The sequence below is a fragment of the Mesoplodon mirus genome (genome assembly GCF_964341445.2).
Source record: "Mesoplodon mirus genome assembly, chromosome: 2".
NCBI lineage: Eukaryota > Metazoa > Chordata > Mammalia > Artiodactyla > Ziphiidae > Mesoplodon > Mesoplodon mirus.
This window is the reverse complement of record NC_138977.1, coordinates 156,182,351-156,209,508: the sequence shown is the minus strand read 5'-3', so window position 1 is coordinate 156,209,508 and position 27,158 is coordinate 156,182,351. Positions and strand designations below refer to the sequence as shown.

Genomic DNA, 27,158 nt, shown 5'->3' with positions numbered 1-27,158 from the left:
GCAGAGCTCTGAGTGGTCAGAGAGACGCTGAACTCCAGTGACTGATATACAACATCATGTTCTCAGGAAACAAAACGGCAGGCTCTTAACACACAAAAACAGCCCTATGGTTTACTGTACCTTCAACTTATACAGAAAGGACTTCTGTTCCTACATTTCTCTACCAAGTTGTATGTTCAGAAGGCTACTTAAGCAGTGTCATATATTATCTCAAAAACAAAAGAATATGTATTATATATATATATATATATATATATATATAAAAACACACAATCCAGTTATATACTCCTTGTCTCTTGCAAGTTACTGGAACACTTAAAATGTCCCTGTTTTCAGAGACTGAGAGTTGAGACACTGAAATATCACACCACACATCAAACGTACAGTACTCACATTTTGAGGCATGTTGACAGGGAAAATTATTTGTAAGTCCTTTTTTTTTTTTTGTAGTTCATTTTTTTCCCTGCTTGTCAGAGTAATGCATTTTTTAAAAATTGAAAAATATAAAAATAAAAAGAAGCTATGTAGCTGTTTTTAAGCAAGCATAAATGATATGACTATAAAACTACGGGATAAAATTTTTGTGACACTAAAATAAGTAGTGTGGTTTGAGCGCTTTACTTTTGAAATGAGGCTTGATGACCTCACCCCTGCATGCATTGCTTATTCCTTCCCCCCTCTCTCATTCTCTCTCACTCTGTTCCATCGCCTTTTCTCCCTGTGCCCTTCTCCTGCGTACGTGTGTATGCATTCTGCCCCGTGTTTTCCATTTAGATCTGTTCATCTTAGAAAGAGGAAATAAATATGAAGTTGATATGTGACTCTGAAAACTTTACATTGTTGTTCTATGAAAAAAATACACTTTTAGCATCATTACAATTTACTGTTTACCCTCAGAAGAGAATAGAAAAACCTCTAACTTCAAACTGAAAGTGCTTTTGAAAAATTGCACAGTGGCAATGTTTGACACCCACATTATAACTGAAGCCAGATAAAGCTATAAAATTAATTTGAATACTATTGTCCCATTCTATAACTCCATCTTTAGACTTAAGAGAGACTCTGAATGAGGTTGAATTCAGAGTATTAGGCCATTTTCAAGAGTCCAAGACGTATGAAAACAAAACAAATGTCACTTCCCGACCTGCTACACTCTTTCCCCCCTGAGTGCTTCACTGCCTTCATACTTAAACCCATTAATTTTAACTGAAATACAATTCATATGTTTCTGATTCATTTACATTTATTTCACCAAATTGTTTTGCAAAAAACATCTGATGTCTCACAAGTTTCTTTTCCTTCCTCAAAAATAAGACATGTTCTTTCAATGGAAGTAAACACATGCCACCTAAAACATCATGTGCAATTCAACTCAAACAATGACTCCTCAAGGGATTCTGAATATAAAATAATACTTGATTCCATTCCTAAAAACTAGCCTGTATGGTAGAAATCAAGTTGTTTGCTAAAAGTAGCAGTTCATTTACGCAGAAAATTGTGGAAGGCACATCATAGTCTTCCCATTCTCAGTTGGTGGGAAATGGAAAATATTGAAATGGAAAATACTTGAGATGAGAAATATTTGATGCTATTACAAAAAGTAATATGCACAGTAGTACTTTGTGAATAGGATCACAGTAAAATTCTCACCAATTTTTAGAGGGAAGAGAAAAAATATCAGGTAGTTTTATTATGTTCCAATATATCTTTTAATTGGCTTGAAATATAAATGATATAGGCAGAAAAAGTATGCAGGATTTTTTTTTAAATTGAAGGTTATTGTTAATGTGAACTTGTCCTTGGAATGGAATCCCAGAACATAATATTAAGAGGAGTGCTATGATAAAAAAAATAAATTTTAATAATTGAAATGAGAGGTTATATTACACAGCTTCTAGTATGCTTATGGAACTCCTGGCTCCAAAAAACAGCCTTTATATATGAATAAAATCAAGAATGGATGAGAAAAATTGATTGAAACAAGTTTAGGGAAAGCAAGTGATATTTCAGAAACATCTGAAATCAGTGTTCCCCCAGGATGGATCTAGTCAGCCATAAAGTTTCCCTTGGTGTAACCATTAGCAAGAGAATACAGAACAGGAGAAAATATGACTCTGACCCATTAATACCAATTCTCATGTTTTCAGCCTAATGCATTGTTTTTTAGTAAAGAGTTTTCAACTCAAGTATGAGGCTCTGCAGCTTGCTATTGGGTTTTTCCTACGTTAACCCTTTTAACATGTCTGGAAATGGTATCATATTAGGCAAGGGAGTGAAGGAGGGAGGGAGATTGGGAGAGAGACAGAGACAGAGACAGAGACGGAAAGAAAAGCACATAGTTAAAGCAGTTACGGAGAATCCTGAAGAAGTGACCTGTGGCAATTAACAGACCACTGAAAGGAATTATATACATTAATAAAAGTGTCATTAAGAAGCTTTCCCATGGAAAAATACTTTACTTTGGCCTCCAAAGGTTCCATTTAATGATGATTTTTACATTTGAGTACCTTAGTCTTAAGTTTCCATTCAACAAAAATAATAATAATATGCTTCCCTGGTACTTATTTTATAAATGAATAAGACTGATTTTCTTAACCTGCTATGGAAGTTATTAATAGTCAACTTTTATGGTTCTTCATTTACTTGAGTTTAGGAACAATGACAGTCTGTGTGGAAGACTGGAAACCAAGTGAAAGAATTAGGGAGAGACTTTATACATGCCTCTCCTGTACTAAAAGTTCCAAAACTGAATCAGAAATTTGGTTGCCTGAGCATCCAGGAATACTCGCCTTCATGCAGAATCATTCATGACTTAGCTTTAGTCACACTTAGGGGATAAATTCATTTGTGATATCTAATAATAGCAGATGATGGTCCATAAATTAAGAAAACATGAGAGCTGTCCATGATCAGGCCAAAAAACAAAGAAGTTTTGCCCAACCCCCTTTCTAGGCTAAAAATACAGTTGTTCCCATAAATAGCAGTGCTAGTTATTACCACCATGACACGACTAAAATAAGAGTGAACACATTGGACACAGCTTGAAAATAAGTCTGTCAGAAGTGAGCATTTCTTTTTTTAGTATAAAGGATATTTTTGCTAATCTAGAACCTTTATTTATTACAGTTTTAACAATGAAGTGAAGAGAGGTTAAGTAACTTCTGCAGATAAATCACATGTGCTCAGTGGCAGAACACTTGGGGATCAGAGCCCTGCCCTGGCTTTTAGGCCTCCTTGTAAGGTGTCGTGACTGAGAGCATTTAATAATGACTATTAATGCACACGTAGAAAAGGTGTTTGAGTGGTGACCTATGTGCTGAATTTAGAGATTAGGAAAATAAACTTGGCCACTTCTCTTTCTAGAAGCCTCCAAATACCAACAGCATGTCCTGCTGCAGCTGTTGGAAAAAACAGAATACTGGCGGAAAACACAAGACTGTAAACAACATCTTCTCATTCCATTTTTGTGACAACAGTTTTATGTCCACTTAAACTCAGTGTAATCAGAGTTATAAGCAAAATCCCATCATGCAAATAATGATAAATAATATTCTAATGAACAAAATAAAATGTTACTGCATCTTATTTAAACTAATTGAGCCTTTTTTTTTTTTTCAATTATTCTTAAAACTGCAGGGAGAAAAGGCCTGTTAAATCAAGACTTAGATTTAGGGCTGAATTTATTCTTTTTTTCCAATTACTGCCCATCCCTTAGAACACCCCAGTGCAACAGTGAAGTGATTATGAAAGGAGAAAAAGTATTTCAGGTGTCTCAGCAGCACTGACTATTCAATAGACCTTTGGCCACAGCTAAAACCTTAGTTTAACTCCCAGGCTTTCAAAACAATGACATGTTCCTGTTTAATGATGGGGGGAATGAAGAAGAGAGAAACAACATAAAATGTTCATGTTGGCTACCCACCCATTCGGATTCTTGCAAGACTGTCCTAGTTTTGTTGTTGTTGTTGTTTTAATTGGGACAATCCTTTGTCCCCTGTAAGCACTGTTTGTAACAATCTCGGAAGTTTTCTGGAGCCAGAAAAACGTCATCAGCTGGGCAGGCAGAAGAAAGCCTGTAGGGGGACAACCCAGCTGTGGGAATGAAAAACATTTGAGGCAAGTGGACAGAGGGAGGTAGCAGCAAAGGGCTGGGGATTGGAACATGTCTGGGGTCTTAAAGAGAGCACAGCAAAGGGTTGGCAATTACATTTGGGAAACCAGATCACACTGGTGTCCTCTAGGTTCTTAAAGATTAATTTCCCTTGTCATGGCATTCCACATGATAGATCTTTATTTCAGTGAGTATGCAAAATATGCTATCCTTTAAGGTGGTCATTTCAAACTCAAACCCTAACATTGCAACTGCAGGAGGTGCAGGGAAATATAACTCAATCCGGCTAATGTGCAGTTGTACACTTCATGCCAAAGGCTATGCAATTTGATCTTTTCCTTTGTCCACAATTACCTCTAGGGGATAGGGGTTTACTAGATGCATCTTTGAGGATTCCTGAACCTAAGGCCAGGAGAATTGAGCTATTTTAAATTTGAGAGGAAATTTTCAGCTATTTCATGGTGTTCTGGCTCTGTGCCATAGGTTCTTAGGGTGGCTGCTTGGGTATTCATTCAGTAATCAATAATTATTTATTCAGCTTTTATTTATTGAACACCAGCTATGATCCAGACACTAACAACTATGTTCTGTGATCTACAAATGTTTTGGCTGCATTACCCCTAAACTAACTTTGAAAAACATGTATCATTGCATTTGACATGTAAAATGTTTCAGCATAAGTTTAAGTTTGTTTTATTAATATGATATATAACATTAAACATTTTATAAGGTGAAGTTCACAGTAATTTGTCATGATTCAATAAAATATTGATCAACGCAGCCTGATCCTAAATGCATCCTGATCCTAAAATAAATCACAACATATTTACCAATAGATGATATTCTTCCTTGAACAAGTTAGTCTTAGAAGACATTCAGTTAAATTTTAAAATGCACAAGTCATAACAACTATTTTGAATGTTCTATATCCAGAACTTTCCAACTGGGGCCAAGATTCACTTTTTAAAAATTAGTAATAGGAGAAGGATATTTAAAGTGATGAAAAGGAAAAACCTACAACCAAGAATATTCTATCCAGTAAGGCTCTCATTCAGATTCAATGAAGTTTTACAGATAAGCAAAAGCTAAGAGAACTTAGCACCACCAAACCAGCTTTACAACAAATGCTAAAGAAACTTCTCTAGGTGGGAAAAAAAAAAGAGGCCACAACTAGAAACAAGGAAATCACAAATGGGAAAGCTCACCAGTAAAGGCGAACATACAGTAAAAGTAGGAAATCATCCACATACAAGTATGATATCAAAACCAGCAACCATGAGAAGAGGAGAGCACAAATGCAGGTAATGGGAAATGGATTTGAAATTAAGAGACCAGCAACTTAAAACAACCTTGTATATATATATAGACTGCTATATCAAAACCTCATGGGAACTTCAAACCAAAAAACTACAACAGATACACACACAAAAAAGAACAAGCACTCCAAACACGACACTAGAGATAGTCATCAAATCACAAGAGAACAAAAGAGGAAGGGAAGAAAAAATACCTGCAAAAACAAATCCAAAACAATTTAAAAAATGGCAATAAGAACATACATATCGATAATTACCTTAAATGTAAATGGATTAAATGCTCCAACCAAAAAACATAGACTGGCTGAATGGATACAAAAACAAGACCTGTATATATGCTGTCTGCAAGAAACCCATTTCAGATCTAGGGACACAAACAGACTGAAAGTGAGGGGATGGAAAAAGGTATTCCATGCAAATGGAAAGCAAAAGAAATCTGAAGTAGCAATACTCATATCAGAAAAAATAGACTAAAATAAAGACTGTTACAAGGGACAAGGAAGGATACTACATAATGATCAAGGGATCAATCCAAGAAGAAGATAAGAGAAGGAAAGAAAGTGCCTTTGTACATTTAGGATGCCCTGATCAACCATTAAGAATATCTTTGTTAAAACCAATATTCCAAATTCTATTTTAGTTTTTCATCCAAAAGTGGATTTTATACCTCTGGCTAATGCAATATATCAAGATTTGGAATGCGTGACGGTTTTGCTTTTTTTCCCACATAAAATAGCAAAAGACTTATTGTAAACACAGGCATATTCCAGACAATTCTAAGAAAAAGAACCATGGAAGTTGAGGATCTGGAAATTGATTCCCTAAAACAATTCATGCTGTGCACACCGTGGAAAACCTCTGAATACTTTTTATACATATTCATTTCAAGGCTAAGTTTGTTAGACATTTGATTTTTGATATAAAAGTTCAAAATTGAGAGAATTTCTACAAATACTGCCTGGATTATAAATTAGGAATGACAGATTTCTGCCAGGGGTTCATTGACCTCCCCAATGTATTCAGAAAGCCTCATTTAAATCCTAAGAAACAATAATTCTGTGAAATAAAGGCAGGGTCCTCATTTGGAATATATAGGACAGAACACTTCTATCCCATGTTCAAAAAGCATTTCCAGAGTAATTTGGCAGCAGTGGTTGGAGCCCTTTATACTCCACATATAACTATGAAGCCCTTTATAATTCTGCAATTGGTTCAGTATAACTGTCCTAACCAAAACAGAGGAAGAAACTACACAATTTTATGTTTTCTTTTAAATCCAGAATTGAATGCCTATAATACAGAATTTTCATTGTAGCCTTACATATTTGCTTGACCTCATGACCTACAGCAAGGTAACATGGTAGGAAGAAATTTGGAGTTATATTGCAATTTGAATTATGCCTTCACAGTTAATTTGTTGTACAAGTTACTTAACTGAGTCTCCGTTTCCTCCTTGATAAAATGGATATAATACTACCTTCAGCAGCATTTCCCTCCTTACCTAATCTTAAAAATCTCATGAGGTGTCTTTAAAAACTACTTATTCACAGACTCCTCATAGAGACTAATTCTGTAGGACTGGATGTGGTCCAGGAATCTATATTTTTTAATGAATACTGTCCTGGTGATTATATGATAAGGTAAGATAGGGAAACACTGCTTTATAGAATTGTTGCAAAGATTAAAGATGCTCTTATACATTTTTATACAGACAGTGTCTGGTCTACGTGAGATATGAACTCCGTAGTACCTCCCAGATAGACATGGGTCTAAGGGGGGGATTGGTTCCCTAACATCAATATGAGTCTAAGAGACCCACTGACAACAACTATTTCCAGGCAGGTTCATCTTCACTCCTAGTACTTAGCACTGTGTTTAGGAGTGGGCTTGAGGATTTCTAAAACAAATTAAAAAGTAAAGTAACAACATAAACACACCAGTGAACTTTGGGAGAAACACAGTGTGGACTCATAGCTGTCAACACACCCATTACTGTTGGCTTGTTTCATATCCTCATGTGGTGTACACCTGTGTCGTGTTGGCGGTGTACAGCTTTGCAATTTTCTTTGCATCATGTATCCTGTTGGTCTTTACAAAACAAATACTCTTCCTCCCTGTATCAAGTATGATAAATAGATGATGTATGATTTTATTATTTTCTATTCTTTGTATAGCATCAAATTTTCCTTTCCAATGAAAAGCACATTGAAAATTCAAATACTGATGTACAGGTAGATATGAAAACTTAACATACTTTCAAACTGCTGTTTAGACCTTCTTTATGATTATAGAGTAGGTCAATGTTGGTAAAGATTTCTGTGTCCAAACATAAACACCTGTGAATTTGAAATGTTTCATTAGTTGGAGTAAGTTTTCACTTATAATATCATGGGTTTAGAAATGAGAACATGAGAACTCCATGAAGATGTGTGTGGCATGTGTGTGTGTGTGTGCATGGAACACACCGACATGGGACCCACCGACACAGAGCCTCGACTGTACTAAGCCATTTCACCTAAGGGACTTGAGCATCCTTGAATTTTGGCAACAGTGGGGGTTCCTGGAACCAATCCCCTGTGGACACCGAGGGACAACTTTAATATTTTGAGATTGAAAGTGTAATTTCTTATTACTTGCTAATTTTATGCCTCATGGTTTTCATATTAGGAAGGCTTGGAAGAACTTGGGTTTCCTAGAGACAGGGCTTCTTGCAAATGTATCAAAAATACAGATTGAAGTTTCGTGATTAAAAATTCTCTTTTGTTTCATAAATGTCATCTTATTAGCAGAATAAGACCATCAATGCAACATTCAAATGATACATACACACACACACACACACACACACACACATATAAACAATCCATTGTTCCAACAGTTATTTAATTGAGCTAATGTTTATTGCTTTGGCTGACTTCATTTAGTATAAAATGTACAAACTTTATGCTTCTCTAATCTCATTTAATTCTCTTTTACTTCTTCTAAGAATTAGGCTAGACTAATAGACAAATGGCCTCTCACCATATTCTAATCTGATTTTTGAGGAAACAATTGATGGAAGCTGATAAAATTGAAAATATTGCTCTTTTATAGTTGGGAAGATGGAAAAAAGCACAGCAAAATATAGCCCTCAGTATTCATTTGCAGTGAAAAATACTCAATTTCTGTTTAAGAAAGAACTACTTTAAGTCCTGTGTAAATATTGCTTGAGAATATAAAATGTACCATTTAAATTTAGAGTCATAAATAAGATAGCAGGCAGCATTTTATCCTCTAGGTGTGCTGGGAGGAGAAGCAAACATTTGAGATGAAGCACGGTCTCAAAAGATGACCCAGAAGGTTGGAGCAAGAGGTTTACGCAATAGCAATAGCCACAGAGATTGAATCGAAACCTAAGAAACCTTTTGATTAAAAAAAGTAGGGCGAAGAGGTGGCTCACAGGTCTAACACAGAACTCTGACTAAGTAACTCAATCTATTTCTGCCTTTGCCATTTGGAGGAAAATAAACAGTAAGTCCATGAAGGGTCATGGACTAGAATCATTATGATATTACACACTCCTGAGATATAGAGGGACAAGAAGCAAGTTATATGTGCAACAGGATGAAGCACTTCAACTCCTGAACTTTGGATGAGTTACTAAAAGATAAGTTTGTGTAAGTTACTAAGCTTGTCTGTTACCAAGAGAAAGGAATAGGAGTTATCTCATATAATCAGTTATTTTACCATCCTTATTCTTTCCCATTTTCCAGTTTGATTCCTTCCCTAGGTATTTTAAACTGATATTTATATAACCTGTAAAATAGGTAGGGACCTATGCTACATGCCTGTGTTTCATTTTTATTTATTTGGAATGTTCAGTTGATAAGGCAGATCTCACATAGGAGTTCTTCATGCAAAGAGCACTCTAAGTACACCTATGTTGTCATTTCTGGGTTCCAAAGATCAGGACAATGTTTGAGAGAGTTTGAATCAGTCTCAGAGTCTCTAACATAATCATAGGTTTAAAGCATCCAGGGGAATTATTGCCTGACTTCCTGACACATGAAATTACAATATCCAAGGCTACTCATTTATTTCAGGTATTCACAAGACGATTGGGTTGAAAAGTCCCAACCTGGAGAGTATTTCTATTTTTAGTGTCAAATAATAGCAATTATATGACCATATGTTGTTTATTAAAATAAAACATTTTTCCAAAAAATAGTCAATATCTTGATACATATGTGGTCTTACTTCTCAGCCTCCTGCCCCCGTGAACAAATTTAAATTGTTATTGTGTAGAAGGAGGAAGGGATGGTCAGCACATAAGGACAAAGAAAATTTACTTCTAGTGAACAATATGGCATAAACACATCACTGATTGGCTTATAATCTTCTATCAAAAAATTCTATTTAAATGCTTTGCTAGAGGATTGGAAAGGAAGGAAATTATGAGCCAGATGACAGATGCGTTGGTTTGTGTGACCTTGGTGTTCAAACCTCAGCCTCAGAAATGTGGTTCATTTAGGATGACATATTCAGTGTGTTAATAATCTCAAAGAAAACACATAGAAGACATCGGTCCCCCCACACCACCCACATCTCTGTACATCTGCTTGCTGTGGTGACCAGGACACTCTCAAAAGTGTGAGAGAGATCAGATGATTTGTTACTAGATGAAAAAAATGAAATCATGTCTCAGGGCTTAAGTCACTTCATCCCACTGGTCCTTCCAGACCCTGCAAAGAGTATGCTCCTCTGTATTTCTGCTACTCCTTTTCTTGGCCCTTGTTCATTCCTAAGGATCCCCAGATGTACTGGCATTGGACTCTTTTTAACACCTCTGTGTCTGGCCCCACATTCCAGCAGAATTTTCAGCAAATATGGGGCTTTAAAATGTGAGATGTGGGAGGGAGAGTGGGAAAGAGAAGTGGAGTGCAGCTAAGAAAGCAAGGATCACCCCAGGGATTGGGGTAGATATGTCCTGCCTCAACACAACTCAAGTGCTATTTTGGTCAAAAGGAAGTCTAGACAAACAAATCAAAATTCATCAGCCAAGTTGTTAATAAAGTTTGTAATACAACTTTACTGGGGTCAATCTGAAATCCTATACTTTTTTCAAATTTTTTTCCCTCACATGCAGCAGTAAAGTGTTTCTGGAACTATGTTTGGGATGCTATCTGAAATCTATCCCATTTGTTTTTGTTTGTTTGTTTTAACCAAAGAAGGCAATTTTGTAGCAATGGAGATGAGCAGAAAATATTTCTGTTTTTAGCATGGCATATGACCCCTATCTACCCCCCCAGCCAGCACTGCATTATATATTCCAGTGATAGGGGCTGCTTGCACATCCCTTAGTCAGCCACACACCCTCATGTCTATGGATCTGCAAACATTTTTCCTCTGCCACAAATACCTTTCCTCCACTCACTTCATCATCAGAATAATTCCAACTCATTCAGAGATTATATCAAGTAACTTCACTTTTTGGAAACCTTCTGGGCAGCTCCTCACTCCTAGCTGATTTGGATGTCCAATTTAACCTTCATTCTGCTAACACCTCATGCTTTTTTGTCCCATGATACAGATCATGTTCTGTTAGATTCTTCCTCTGCCTTCTTTATACTCTCTGATTATGGAAATCATCTTTCATGTCTATATTCTCCAATGGTCATGTGGAATAAGTTAGCATTCCACATTTTGTCCAGTAATGAATTAATGAATGAGATACTGTTGCAACAGTGGTTTGAAATTTGTACCATTGATTTGATAAAAATGCTCATATAAGTACCCATCAGCAGATGGTAAAAGGAATGAAGTTGAAAATCAAGAGATGATTTTGTATATATTTTGAAATAGATTTTTAAAAATCAGCTAAGTCCTACATAAATCATTTGTAACCTGTAACTGTTTAACTTAGGACGCCATATGTGTTTAAAAAAAGAAAGAAAATTGATTGATGAGTAATTTTCCAACCAGCAACTTGGCTGCAGATATTTCATGTTGAGCCTCAGATTCACATTTTCAAGTGCTATCATCAGCTCCTTTACATTACAGTCCTATAACTGATGATACTTTTCACATATAAATTATCTAAAGTGAAAAGTAGGCTCTTTATATCTAAGTGGTATTGATGGTCTCTATCACAGCAATAATGCTGTCCTAGCAGCCATTCATAGTAATGACTCTGTATCTCATCTCTTTCCTGATTGTCCTCAGGAAATTGTTTAAGCCTCTTGGTGGGTGGGAGCTATGACACTGGGTACTTCTGAGGATCAGATGGACCTGTTGACATTCCACCCTAAATACTTCTTTATAAATTTTCTTTGCCTTTGTCTCTCAATATTTTTCTTATTGGAGGTCATATCTGATAGTGTTCCTAGTTAACCTCAACCACTATGAGATATTTTTGTAAAGAAGCAAAAAGGTGAGCAACTAATGATGGCTTCCTTTAAACATCCTAAAGGTATGTAGGTGGAATACTAAAGGGATTCAATTTCTTGATACACCTTCGTCACTGCGATATAACAACCAGCACAAAACAAAGACTAATGCTTGCCAAATTGCTCACCCCATGGAATGCCACCACCAAAACATTTATTTAATGTCTAACTTGTTTATGATCTTAAACAAATTGAGTTAAACAAGGTTCTCACCATGTTAAATTAGTTAAATCTCACTGGTATGTCAATTTTTACCCCAAAATGTGGACAGCGTGTCTATGTTATGAACCAAATTCAATTCAAATCATGTCTACAATTCTTACATACACCTAACAACTCCCCTCATTATGCCCACACATCAGAATTTTGGGGACATCCATAGTTTTTCAGGCCCTGCTCCCAAGTTTAAGAACTTAGAGAAATTTGCAAAGAACTTATTCAGCTTAAACTAGATTCACATTTGGTATTTGTAGAAAGATTCTATGAGCCTATTGCATGTGCAAAAAGGAAAAAAATAAGAACTCTACCTTCTAGGTCAAATTTCCTAAGTGAAATGTTTGTTACATGTTTTGAGTCCAAGCAGAGATGTCACTGTGTGTTTGAAAAGGTTAAGTCTCTATAAGACTCCTGTACACTTTAGCTGCACAGTCTAGAGACTAGAGTGATTGGATTCCCTTGTTCTGTAAGGAAAGGAAAGACACAGCCACACCTGGGCACAGCAGGTATCAGATAGGATGGATTACAGTCTGACTATAACATTTCCCAGGTTTAAATGAGATCACCAGAACTTTATTCACCCAAACAAATCAAGTTGTTTCCACATTAACATCGGATGAAGTGATTTTTATTACAAAATCCAGCACTCGCCAGGCTGTTTTCTGAGGGTGGATAAAAAGCATAAGGATCTGGTCATGTACTGCTTTTCATCTCCTCTGCTTGAGCACAGCACTGACTAATACACACTGATCAACTTCTGCCTACGATTTTAAACAGGATGTTTTGGAAAAGCCAAGAACGAGCTCTTGAAATAATACTGTTTATCCCATAGTAACGAGAATTGGAGCTGTACCTTCATAAATGGTACACTGAAAGCTGTTTACAGCTTGCAAATGATGATTCCAAGAAACATCAGGATGCCTTTCTTATACTTAGACATTAATAAATAACAGCAAATTTGCTAAAAAGTCCAGTCCTGCTTTTTGGGAACCTTCCAAAAAGAAATCACAGTTCTTTAAAACACAGTTTCATAGAATGAATCAGTTAAAAGAGTAATCAGCCAGTTACTGACTATATAATAATAGTTATTATTAATATTTAACAGTAACTGTGCATAGAGCTATTTGTCTTCAAAGCAGTGAATTTCTTAAGTATTAACAAATTAACTCTCTCTGTCACAACTGCCAACATGTGTTTGGAGAGCTCTACAGAGAAGTTCATTTAACATCTATACATCTTGTCCTCGTAATGTCTGCAGGAGGTCTTTCCATTGTTAGATAAACATGTTTGGATGTACAGAGATGGGGTAATAATATACACCCATGTCCTGCTGTCTGGCTGGTTCAATGCCAAGTTCTCAACCAATACCCAATCACAGGCAAAAAAATGTATTTCCAGTGATAGAGCAGGATGGTTTTCACTGAGGACAGACTTTGCCGAAAATAACACAAAAATTGGGAATTTGGGTGCATAACCTGGGTGTGGTGAGGATGAATTCAGTACTCTCCACATAACCTCAGCCCAGCCGTAGATCCTTAAATTCACCATCTCACCAGCCAGAAAGACTCCTCCTGCTAACAGATGCCACAGTTGCTAGAGCTTCTCTACAAACTGCACATATTTTCATGAGACCCTGAAAATAACAGGCTCCTGGAAACTACAGATATTTTGCAGATGTGCTTTTTACAAAATGATTTCACAATTTGCCTAAGCACATTATCGATGTGTCAATTTACAGACAAATAAAGACCAAGCACTGGTCTTCATTACACATTACAAATTTCAATTGTAATCACTTTTCCTTGATAATTTCCAAAATTGTAAACATTCAAGAATTCTACTTACTGGATATTTAATGATATTAAGGAATTACTGTTAACTCTAAGTTTTGATAATATTAATAGTATTGCAGTTATTTTTCTAAAGTTCTTTTCTCTTAAAGAAACAACTCCTCAATAAAATACTAGCAAACCAAATCCAACAATACATTGAAAGGATCATACACCATGATCAAGTGGGATTTATCCCAGGGATGCAAGGATTCTTTAATATCTATAAACCAATCAGTGCGATACACCACATTAACAAACTGAAGAATAAAAACCATATGATCATCTCAATAGATGCAGAAAAAGCTTTTGACAAAATTCAACACCCATTTATGGTAAAAGCTCTCCAGAAAGTGGGCATAAGAGGGAACCTACCTCAACATAATAAAGGCCATATATGACAAATCCACAGATGACATCATTCTCAGTGAAGAAAAGCTGAAAGCATTTCCTCTAAGATCAGGAATAAAACAAGGATATCCACTCTTGCCACTTTTATCCAACATAGTTTTGGAAGTCCTAGCCACGTCAATCAGAGAAGAAAGAGAAATAAAAGGAATAAAAATTGGAAAAGAAGAAGTAAAACTGGCACTGTTTACAGATGGCATGATACTATACATAGAAAATCCTAAAGGTGCCACCAGAAAACTACTAGAGCTCATCAATTAATTCAGTAAAGTTGCAGGATACAAATTAATACACAGAAATCTGTTGCATTTGTATACACTAACAGTGAAAGATCAGAAAGAGAAATTAAGGAAACAGTCCCATTTACCATTGTATGAAAAAGAATAAAATAACTGGGAGTAAACCTATTAAGGAGGCAAAAGGCCAGTATTCTGAAAACTATGAGATGATGAAAGAAATCGAAGATGCCACAAACAGATGCAAAGAGATACCATGGTCTTGGATTGGAAGAATCAATATTGTCAAAATGACTAAACTACCCAAGGCAATCTACAGATTTAATGCAATCCCTATCAAATTACCAATGGCATTTTTGACAGAACTAGAACAAAACATTTTAAAATTTGTATGGAAACATAAAAGACCCTGAATAGCCAAAGCAATCCTGAGAAAAAAAAAAAAATGGAGGAATCAGACTCCCTGACTTCAGGCTATACTACAAAGCTACAGTCATCAAAGCAGGATGGCACTGGCACAGAAACAGAAATAAAGATCAATGGAACAGGATAGAAAGCCCAGAAATAAACCCACACACCTATGGTCATCTTATCATTGCTAAAAGATGCAAAAATATACAATGGAGAAAAGACAGTCTCTTCAATAAGTGGTGCTGGGGAAACTGGACAGCTACATGTAAAAGAATGAAATTAGAACATTCTCTAACACCATACACAAAAATAAACTCAAAATGGATTAAAGACCTAAATATGAGGCTGGACACTATAAAACTCTTAGCGGAAAACATAGGCAGAACACTCTTTGACACAAATTGCAGCAATATCATTTTGGATCCACTTCCTAGAGTAGTGAAGAGGAAAACAAAAATTTAAAAAATGAGACCTAATTAAACTTAAAAGGTTTTACATGGCAAAGGAAACCATAAACAAAACAAAAAGACAACCCACAAAATGGAAGAAAATATCTGCAAACAAAGTGATAGACAAGGGATTAATCTCCAAAATATACTAACAGCTCATGCAGCTCTGTATCAAAAAAGCAAACAACCCAAGCAAAAACTGGGCAGAAAACCTAAACAGATATTTCTCCAAAGAAGACATACAGATGGCCAAAAGGCACATGAAAAGATGCTCAACATCACTAATTAGTAGAGAAATGCAAATCAAAACTACAGTAAGATATCACCTCATACCAGTCAGAATGGTCATCATCAAAAAGGCTACAAACAATAAATGCTGGAGAGAGTGTGGAGAAATGGGCCCCCCTCCACTACACTGTTGGTGGGAATGTAAATTGGTACAACCACTATGGAGAACAGTATGGAGGTTCCTTAAAAAGCTAAAAATAGAACTACCATATGATCCAGCAATCCCACTCCTGGGTGTATATCCAAAGAAAACCATAATTCGAAAAGATACATGCACCCCAATGTTCACTGCAGCGGTATTTACAATAGCTAAGACATGGAAGCAAACTAACGACAGAGGAATGGATAAAGAAGGTGGTACATATGTACAATGGAATATTAGTCATAAAAAAGAATGAAATAATGCCATTTGCAGCAACATGGATGGACCTAGAGATTATCATACTGAGTGAAATAAGTCAGACAAAGACAAATATCATATGATATCACTTATATGTGGAATCTAAAAGAAAAATGTTACAAATGAACTTATTTACAAAACAGAAACAGACTTAAAGACTTTGAAAACAAACTTATGGTTACCAAAGGGGAAACATAGGGGCAGGGTAAATTAGGAGGTTGGGATTAACATATACATCCTACTGTATATAAAATAGATAATCAACAAGGACCTACTATATAGCACAGGGAACTCTACTCAATATTCTATAATAACCTATATGGGAAAAGAATCTAAAATAGAATAGAGGGACTTCCCTGGTGGTCCAGTGGTTAAGACTCCACACTCCCAATGCAGGGGGCTCGGATTCGATCCCTGGTTAGGGAACTAGATCCCGCGTGTCGCAACTGAAAAGATTCTACATGCTGCAACAAAGACCTGGCGAAGCCAAATAAAGAAACACTTTTTAAAAAGAAAGAAAGAAAGAAATATGTGTATGTATAACTGAATCAGTTGTACACTTGAAACACAACACTATAAATCAACTATACTCCAATATACAATAAAAATTAAAGTTTAAAAAAAGAACTGAAATACTTGTGGATGAAATAACATGCTGTGTAAGATTTATTTTCAAATGCTCTGCAGAAAGTGAGGATGAGTTGGGGTATGTGGATGAAGCAAGGTTAGCCATGAGTTAAAAACTGTTTAATCTATGGGATGGGCACATGGGGGTTCACTCATACTATTCTCTCTACTTTCATATATGTATAAAAATTTCCATGAAAAGAACACTAAAGAATTCCTGCAACGTAGGCAGAACTCTAAAACAAATCTTTAAGGAGCAGCCAACTACAAACGTAATCTGAAATCACTCGGTTCCACACAAAAAGCACAGGCAGCATCTTGACAACATGGAATCAAAATTTTGTCCTTCTCCTGATTCCATCCTCGCCTTGGAGAAGCTGAAATCAAGGCCACCTCGGATAAGACTGCATCAGGCTGACAAGACCTCTGATAATGTGAGTAAACTTATGAGCTTCTATAAACTGGATTATTCACAATCTACCATATGGTGGTAGCCATGACATCACTGGATTTATAAATTAGTGCTTCAGCCTCTGGTCCTCAAATCTCTGTAGTGAAAAATTGTCCCAGGAGCCCTACAGGAAAACATCCATTTCAAGCCATTGTCATACATTGACATTTACTAAAGTGCTACTAATGTAGGCATTTTAGGGGTGGTAAAGATGCATAAGACATGGTCACTGCCCTCAAGAGACTCATATAGGATAGAAACAAGCCATTGCTTTTGTGAGTAGTCAAAACTCAGGTAGTGGCAGTACACATACTCTCAACTCATCTTTTCAGGGAGCACACAGGAACTCCATTATCTTGGAATGAGCAAACAAAGGAGAAGAGAATTGATATCAGACTGAGTGAAAAGTTTCTAAGTACATTCGTGTACTTTCAGTTTGGGGATAACTTGGGTGCATGTATGACCTGTAGTTGTAGGACTGTATCTCTTGATACTAACCACATCAGCTGCAGCTGGTGTTCCCCTCTGCCTGCCTCAAATTCACCCCTTGACAGTTGTTTGAAAGGTACCATAAAAATAAAATGTTTTCTTTAAAATGCCACATTGTTTGGCAACACTTGCTAAATGTCTATCTAAATGACAGGGCTCTCTGTTTCTCAGGAAAAATAAAAGTACCTGAGGAAAGTTACTTTCTGAATAGCCTTCCTATAAGCCCACATCTGTATAGCACCTTCTGATTGGCAAAGAGCCTTCACGCACATTCTTTCATTCAGTTGGGAAGTGAGTTGAATAGGATTTTTTTTTTTTTTTTTTGCGGTACGCGGGCCTCTCACTGTTGTGGCCTCTCCCGTTGCGGAGCACAGGCTCCGGACGCGCAGGCTCAGCGGCCATGGCTCACGGGCCCAGCCGCTCCGCGGCATATGGGATCCTCCCGGACCGGGGCACGAACCTGTATCCCCTGCATTGGCAGGCGGACTCTCAACCACTGCGCCACCAGGGAGGCCCTGAATAGGATTTTTAAAAAAATTTATTGATGTGAAATTCACATAACAAAATTAAACATTTTTTTTAAAGTAAGTCAGTGGCATTCAGTACATTCACAGTCTTGTGCCACCACTACCTCTATCTAATTCCAAAACATTTTCATCACTCCAAAATACCCCTCCTCTGCCCACCGTACAGATTAAGCAGTGTGGATAGGCATTATCAACTTCAGCTTTGTAGGTAAGGAAGCCTAATCAGAGACTGTTAAGTGGCCTGCAGTTAGTAAGTGCTAGAGCCTGAAACAGAACCCAGTTTTTCTAACTCTAAATTCTTTACCAGACCAGTTCTCAAACTTTAGCCTGCATGGAATCACCTAGAGGTGATTGCATGGCTCCAGCCTCAAAGATTCTGGTTAAGTCTAGAGCGGAGCCTGAGAGATTGCACTTCTGATAAGCTCCCCAGTGATACTTGATGTTGCAGGAGACCATACTTTGAGAACCATCATGCTAAACTGAGTTGCCTATTCACCTATTTTCTAATTATAGGTTTTGCTAATTCAACCAAGGACCGTTGTATATTTAAACAAAGTAGGCTTATAGGAGGTGTCCACTTTCTCTACATCACAGGTTTATTGGCTGGATCAACATCAAAATGAAAATGTGTACGTAAAAGCACTGTATCAGCTTTAAAATCATTATGTAAGTTAGTCTTATTCCTTGCTGAAGATCAGTCCTTTTACTTAACTAGTTAAGCCCTTCCAGCATGGCTGAGGAAACTATTAAACTGTTTCAATTTGTACTTCCAAAATGCCAGAACTAGAGGTGTCTCCTATCTTGGGTCTGAAACACAGTGCCTGGCATGGTATAGTCATTAATGTTGAATGAATTAGTTTGCTTAAAATCAAAGGTAAGAGGGCTTCTTTTAGTATTACTTGAGGCACTTACTAGATATATAGCTTCAAGCAACCTATCTTATTGACATGATGGACACAGGTCAATCCTTACACATAAGGTTTCCTGCCAGTGTCCTAGTCTGTGTACACCAAAAGGTCTTAGAAGCACTGATAAGGGCATCCACTCCTCTCCTGCATCTCTGCAGGAGTCGATGCCAGTGTTTTAGCATCAACCCCCAACCACTTTCTTTGCCCTACCCCATGTGTGTACATGTGTTTAGATGACAACTGGCAATATAGCCAACATATATTCCAACATCTGCCTACCAGATCTGTGCACGCTCTCCCGGTCACTTTGCTTGGGGTTGAGTATGGACAAGCATTGTTGGGGAGTAAACAGTAGAGCTGACAATGTCTTGTTTCTAAAGTGCTGGGATCCTTTAATCTTCTTTCTTCCTTTGATGTCTGAGATTTCCTTCTTTATGCACTGACACTGGGACTAAATGAAACACCAGGAAACCATTTACCAGTAAAGGGTGTGTGTTACAAACACCTGCAGAGCCCATGGTACCAGGTGACTTGAATTACACATTTCTAGAGCTCTGCTCTGTGTGGGGGGTGGCTATTTGGACTCTTATTTTGGGTAAAAAGATGACAGCTCTAGTCACATTTTTATGACTTCTATTTATTTTCTATCCATACATAAAATAAAGGCACAAACAATGGAGGAGGGGAGCTTTTTGTCTCTGATGAATATAAAAGCAGTTGCTTGAAAACAAATAGAATCTTTGTACAAATGGCTTTTGGATTCAAACAAAAGAGATAATATTGTTGTGGTCCAAATAGCTGAGCACTGGGAGGTGGAATTCTGGGTTCAAGTCCTGACTCTTGCATATCAGCATGTAGACTTTGAACACATCACTTAACATCTGTGGGCTTCTGGTTTCCATCTACATAATGAAGGGAATCACCTTTAAAAAGCTTTGTTTTGGGGCTTCCCTGGTGGCGCAGTGGTTGAGAGTCCGCCTGCCGATGCAGGGGACATGGGTTCGTGCCCCGGTCTGGGAAGATCCCACATGCCGCGGAGCGGCTGGGCCCGTGAGCCATGGCCACTGAGCCTGCGCGTCCGGAGCCTGTGCTCCACAACAGGAGAGGCCACAACAGTGAGAAGCCCGCGTACCGCAAAAAAAAAAAAAAGCTTTGTTTTGAAAAAGCTATTTGTTGCAACTAATTAAAAAATTGCCCATTTTCCAGGGGCTACTTGTCATTAACCTGTTTCTTTAACATTACAGAAATAATATGATATTACTTCCTTTTATTGTTTGTTTCTATCTAGTAGAACAAACGAGATCTAGACAAAACCTTTGATAAATATGAAATAGCATCAACCTCTCAATAGCCTGACACTACAACAAATTCTAATAATAGATAATATTTATTGAGTGTTTACTATGGACCATGGTCTGTGTTAAGTGCTTTACAAGCAATAACTTGGGTGTGAACCTTCTGCACAGTGTAAAACATGTCTTGAATTGTAAAACTTCAGTTCATTTCCAAATTGGAATGTGAAAAAGGTCCCAGTAGGTAATATGTTTTGTGAAAATCAATATAGGTAGGGATGATCCTTTGGAGATCTTCAAAAAAATATTACAAATGCTATTCTATTTCTTTTTCACAGAAGTTCTCCCCATCTCAGTAAATGGCAAGTCTATAATGGCAGTTGTCAGGCCAAAACCTTGTTGCCTTGTATTCCTCTCTTTCACTCTTAACTTCATATCTATCACCAAATCCATTGAGCTCTATCCTTAGAGTGTTTTTAGAATCCAATCCCTTCTCACCATCTGCACTGCTCCACTCCACTCCATGCCTTCCATCTTTGCTCTGCCATCCTAGAAGTCTCCTACACCATTTTATTCTCAACACAGCGGCCTTAGTGGGCCTGTTGAAATGGAAGATCAATCCTGTCAGTTGCTAACTAAAAACTGTCCACTGGCTTTGCATCTCCACACAAAAGCCTGAAACCCTTCTGTTTGAGATGAGCTGACCCTGTGCTTCTTTGTCACTACTCACCCCACTCCAGCCATGCCGATCTCCTTGCTATGATTCCTACACACCAGACATCTTCAAACTTAGGACCCAGCACCAGTTCTTCTCTTTGCTGGAAGGCTCTTCCCTAGAGAGCCACCTGGCCCACTCTTTCCTCTCCTTCAAGTCTTCACTTACTTTATTATTGAGGCCGCCCGTGACATCTCGCTCTACTGCTCCCTCAGCTCCTTTACCACTTTATTTTTCTCTATAGCATTTTTCACCCTCTGACATGCTGCTTATTTTAATCATTTGCTTGTTTATTGTCTCTCCCTCCACTGAAGTTTAAGCACCATGAGGGCAGGGATTTTTTATTTTGCTTTGTTTATGACCGTATCTCCAACATCTACAACTGTGCCTGGGATATAATATATGCTTAAAGATAAATGAATGAATGAATGGATATATTTTATAAACATGGTTTTGCACATCTAGCATTAACGGGGTCATTTTCCCTCCTGCTGCTCTCTAATTTAGGCTCTGTAGACCCTTATTTCTCTAATCTTTTTTTCCTTTCTTTTGTAAAAGTTTGGCCCACTACCTGAATATATTGTTTTCCTGAGTTTGACTAGTGAGAGTTTAGTTAGAAAGAGTAGTGTATCTTTAGTTCTCCCCATCTACTAGCAAATTGTCTCTCCCTAGCAAAATTCTCTTACTAAAACAAAACAAAATCTCGGCGGCTAACAGCACAGACCCCAGAGACAGGCATGAGACGCTAAGGCTGCTGCTGCCACCACCAAGAAGCCTGTGTGCGAGCACAGGTCACTATCCACACATCCCTTCTGGGGAGCCTGTGCAGCCCGCCACTGCCAGGGTCCCAGGATCCAGGGACAACTTCCCCGGGAGAAAGCATGGCACGCCCCAGGCTGGTGCAACGTCCCCCCGGCCTCTGCCGCCACAGGCTCGCCCTGCATCGTGCCCCTCCCTTCCCCTGGCCTGAGTGAGCCAGAGCCCCCGAATCAACTGCTCCTTTAACCCAGTCCTGCCTGAGCGAAGAACAGGCTCCCTCCAGTGACCTACATGCAGAGGCGGGGCCAAATCCAAAGCTGAGCCCCGGGAGCTGTGCGAACAAAGAAGAGAAAGAGAAATCTCTCCCAGCAGCCTCAGGAGCAGCGGATTAAATCTCCACAAACAACTTGATGTACACTGCATCTGTGGAATACCTGAACAGACAACAAATCATGCCAAATTGAGGAGGTGGACTTTGAGAGCAAGATTTATTATTTTTTCCCCTTTTCCTCTTTTTGTGAGTGTGTATGTGTATGCTTCTGTGTGAGATTTTCTCTGTATAGCTTTGCTTTCACTATTTGTCCTACGGTTCGATCCATCCGTTTTCTTTCTTTTGTTGTGTTTTTACTTTTTAAAAAACTTTTTTCTTAATAATTATTTTTTATTTTAATAACTTTATTTTATCTTACTTTATTTTATTTTCTTTTATCCTCTTTCTTTCTTTTTCTCCCTTTTATTCTGAGCCGTGTGGATGAAAGGCTCTTGGGGCTTCAGCCAGGAGTCAGTGCTGTGTCTCTGAGGTGGGAGAGCCAACTTCAGGACACTGGTCCACAAGAGACCTCCCAGCTCCACGTAATGTCAAATGGCGAAAATCTCTCAGAGATCTCCATCTCAACACCAACACCCAGCTTCACTCAATGACCAGCAAGCTACAGTGCTGGACAACCTATGCCAAACAACTAGCAAGACAGCAACACAACCCCACCCATTAGCAGAGAGGCTGCCTAAAATCATAATAAGTCCACAGACACCCCAAAACACACCACGAGACGTGGACCTGCCCACCAGAAAGACAAGATCGAGCCTCAACCACCAGAACACAGGCACTAGTCCCCCCCACCAGGAAGCCTACACAACCTACTGAACCAATTTTAGCTACTGGGGACAGACACCAAAACAATGGGAACTACGAACCTGCAGCCTGTAGAAAGGAGACCCCAAACACAGTAACATAAGCAAAATGAGAAGACAGAAAAACACACAGCAGATGAAGGAGCAAGATAAAAACCCACCGGACCTAACAAATGAAGAGGAAATAGGCAGTCTACCTGAAAAAGAATTCAGAATAATGATAGTAAAGATGATCCAAAATCTTGGAAATAGAATAGAGAAAATGCAAGAAACATTTAACAAGAACCCAGAAGAACTAAAGGTGAAACAAGCAATGATGAACAACACAATAAATGAAATTAAAATTACTCTAGAAGGGATCAATAGCAGAATAACTGAGGCAGAAGAATGGATAAGGGACCTGGAAGATAAAATAGTGGAAGTAACTACTGCAGAGCAGAATAAAGAAAAAACAATGAAAAGAACTGAGGACAGTCTCAGAGAGAGACCACTGGGACAACATTAAACGCACCAACATTCGAATTATAGGGGTCCCAGAAGAAGAAGAGAAAAAGAAAGGGACTGAGAAAATATTTGAAGATATTATAGTTGAAAACTTCCCTAATATGGGAAAAGAAATAATCAAGTCCAGGAAGCACAGAGAGTCCCATACAGGATAAATCCAAGGAGATACACGCCAAGACACATATATTAATCACACTGTCAAGAATTAAATACAAAGAAAACATATTAAAAGCAGCAAGGGAAAAACAACAAATAACACACAAGGGAATCCCCATAAGGTTAACAGCTGATATTTCAGCAGAAACTCTGCAAGCCAGAAGTGAGTGGCAGGACATATTTAAAGTGATGAAGGAGAAAAACCTGCAACCAAGATTACTCTACCCAGCAAGGATCTCATTCAGATTTGATGGAGAAATTAAAACGTTTACAGACAAGCAAAAGCTGAGAGAGTTTAGTACCACCAAACCAGCTTTACAACAAATGCTAAAGGATCTTCTCTAGGCAAGAAACACAAGAGAAGGAAAAGACCTACAATAACAAACCCAAAATAATTACAAAAATGGTAATAGTAACATACATATCGATAATTACCTTAAATGTAAATGGATTAAATGCTCCCACCAAAAGAAAGAGACTGGCTGAATGGATACAAAAACAAGACCCATATATATGCTGTCTACAAGAGACCCAATTCAGACCTAGAGACACATACAGACTGAAAGTGAGGGGATGGAGAAAGATATTCCATGCAAATGGAAACCAAAAGAAAGCTGCAGTAGCAATTCTCATATCAAACAAAATAGATTTTAGAATAAAGACTATTACAAGAGACAAAGAAGGACACTACATAATGATCAAGGGATTGATCCAAGAAGATAGAACAATTGTAAATATTTATGCACCCAACATAGGAGCACCTCAATATATAAGGCAATTACTAACAGCCATAAAAGGGGAAATCGACAGTAACATATTCATAGTAGGGGACTTTAACACCCCACTTTCACCAATGAACAGATCATCCAAAATGAAAATAAATAAGGAAACACAAGCTTTAAATGATACAGTAAACAAGATGGACTTAATTGATATTTATAGGACATTCCATCCAAAAACAACAGAATACACATTTTTCTCAAGTGCTTATGGAATATTCTCCAGGATAGATCCTATCTTGGGTCACAAATCAAGCCTTGGTAAATTTAAGAAAATTGAAATTGTATCAAGTATCTTTTCGACCACAATGCTATGAGACTAGATATCAATTACAGGAAAAGAGCTGTAAAAAATACAAGCACATGGAGGCTAAACAATACACTACTTAATAACAAGGTGATCACTGAAGAAATCAAAGAGGAAATTAAAAAATACCTAGAAACAAATGACAATGGAGACACGACGACCCAAAACCTATGGGATGCAGCAAAAGCAGTTCTAAGAGGGAAGTTTATAGCAACACAATCCTACCTTAAGAAACAGGAAACATCTCGAATAAAAAACCTATCCTTGCACCTAAAGCAGTTAGAGAAAGAAGAACAAAAAAAGCCCAAAGTTAGCAGAAGGAAAGAAACCATAAAGATCGGATCAGAAATAAATGAAAAAGAAATGAAGGAAGCGACAGCAAAGATCAATAAAACTAAAAGCTGATTCTTTGAGAAGATAAACAAAATTGATAAACCATTAGCCAGACTCATCAAGAAAAAAAGGGAGAAGACTCAATAGAATTAGAAATGAAAAAGGAGAAGTAACAACTGACACTGCAGAAATACAAAAGATCATGAGAGATTACTACAAGCAACTCTATGTCAATAAAATGGACAACCTGGAAGATATGGACAAATTTTTAGAAATGCACAACCTGCCAAGACTGAATCAGGAAGAAATAGAAAATATGAATAGACCAATCACAAGCACTGAAATTGAAACTGTGATTAAAAATCTTCCAACAAACAAAAACCCAGGACCGGATGGCTTCACAGGCGAATTCTATCAAACATTTAGAGAAGAGCTAACACTTATCCTTCTCAAACTCCTCCAAAATATAGCAGAGGGAGGAACACTCCCAAACTCATTCTTCGAGGCCACCATCACCCTGATACCAAAACCAGACAAGGATGTCACAAAGAAAGAAAACTAATGACCAATATCATTAGTTCATATGAACTATGTTCATATGAACATAGATGCAAAATTTCTCAACAAAATACTAGCAAACAGAATCCAACAGCACATTAAAAGGATCATACACCATGATCAAGTGGGGTTTATTCCAGGAATGCAAGGATTCTTCAATATATGCAAATCAATCAACATGATACACCATATTAACAAACTGAAGGAGAAAAACCATATGGTTACCTCAATAGATGCAGAGAAACCTTTTGACAAAATTCAACACCCATTTATGATAAAAACCCTGCAGAAAGTTGGCATAGAGCGAACTTTCCTCAACATACTAAAGGCTGTATATGACAAACCCACAGCCAACATCATCCTCAATGGTGAAAAACAAAGCATTTCAACTAAGATCAGGAACAAGACAAGGTTGCCCACTCTCACCACTCTTATTCAACATAGTTTTGGAAGTTTTAGCCACAGCAATCAGAGAAGAAAAGGAAATAAAAGGAATCCAAATCAGAAAAGAAGAAGTAAAGCTGTCACTGTTTGTAGATGACATGATACTATACATAGAGAATCCTAACGATGCCACCAGAAAACTACTAGAGCTAATCCATGAATTTGGTAAAGTAGCAGGATACAAAATTAATGCACAGAAATCTCTGGCATTCCTATACACTAATGATGAAAAATCTGAAAGTGAAATCAAGAAAACACTCCCATTTACCATTGCAACAAAAAGAATAAAATATCTAGGAATAAACCTACCTAAGGAGACAAAAGTCCTGTATGCAGAAAATTATAAGACACTGATGAAAGAAATTAAAGATGATACAAACAGATGGAGAGATATACCATGTTCTTGGATTGGAAGAAACAACAGTGTGAAAAATGACTCACAATCTACAGATTCAATGCAATCCCTATCAAACTACCACTGGCATTTTTTCACAGAACTTGAACAAAAAATTTCACAATTTGTATGGAAACACAAAAGATCCCAAATAGCCAAAGCAATCTTGAGAACGAAAAATGGAGCTGGGGGAATCAGGCTCCCTGACTTCAGACTATCCTACAAAGCTACGGTAATCAAGATAGTATGGTACTGGCACAAAAACAGAAATATACATCAATGGAAGAGGATAGAAAGCCCAGAGATGAACCCACTCATATATGGTCACCTTATCTTTGATAAAGGAGGCAGGAATGTACAGTGGAGAAAAGAGCCTCTTCAATAAGTGTTGCTGGGAAAACTGGACAGGTACATGTAAAAGTATGAGATTAGATCACTCCCTAACACCATACACAAAAATAAGCTCAAAATGGATTAAAGACCTAAATGTAAGGCCAGAAACTATCAAACTCTTAGAGGAAAACATAGGCAGAACACTCTATGACATAAATCACAGCAAGATCCTTTTTGACCCACCTTCTAGAGAAATGGAAATAAAAACAAAAATCAACAAATGGGACCTAATGAAACTTCAAAGCTTTTGCACAGCAAAGGAAACCATAAACAAGACCAAAAGAGAATCCTCAGAGTGGGAG

At 37.6% G+C, this 27,158-nt stretch overlaps 1 protein-coding gene across 1 annotated transcript in view; it reads right to left on the bottom strand.

Moving 5' to 3' along the window:
* DKK2 (dickkopf WNT signaling pathway inhibitor 2) overlaps positions 1-27,158 on the bottom strand; it is a gene marked incomplete at its 5' end in the record, with an annotated part of 114,249 nt that overhangs the window by 5,794 nt on the left and 81,297 nt on the right. The window lies entirely within an intron of this gene.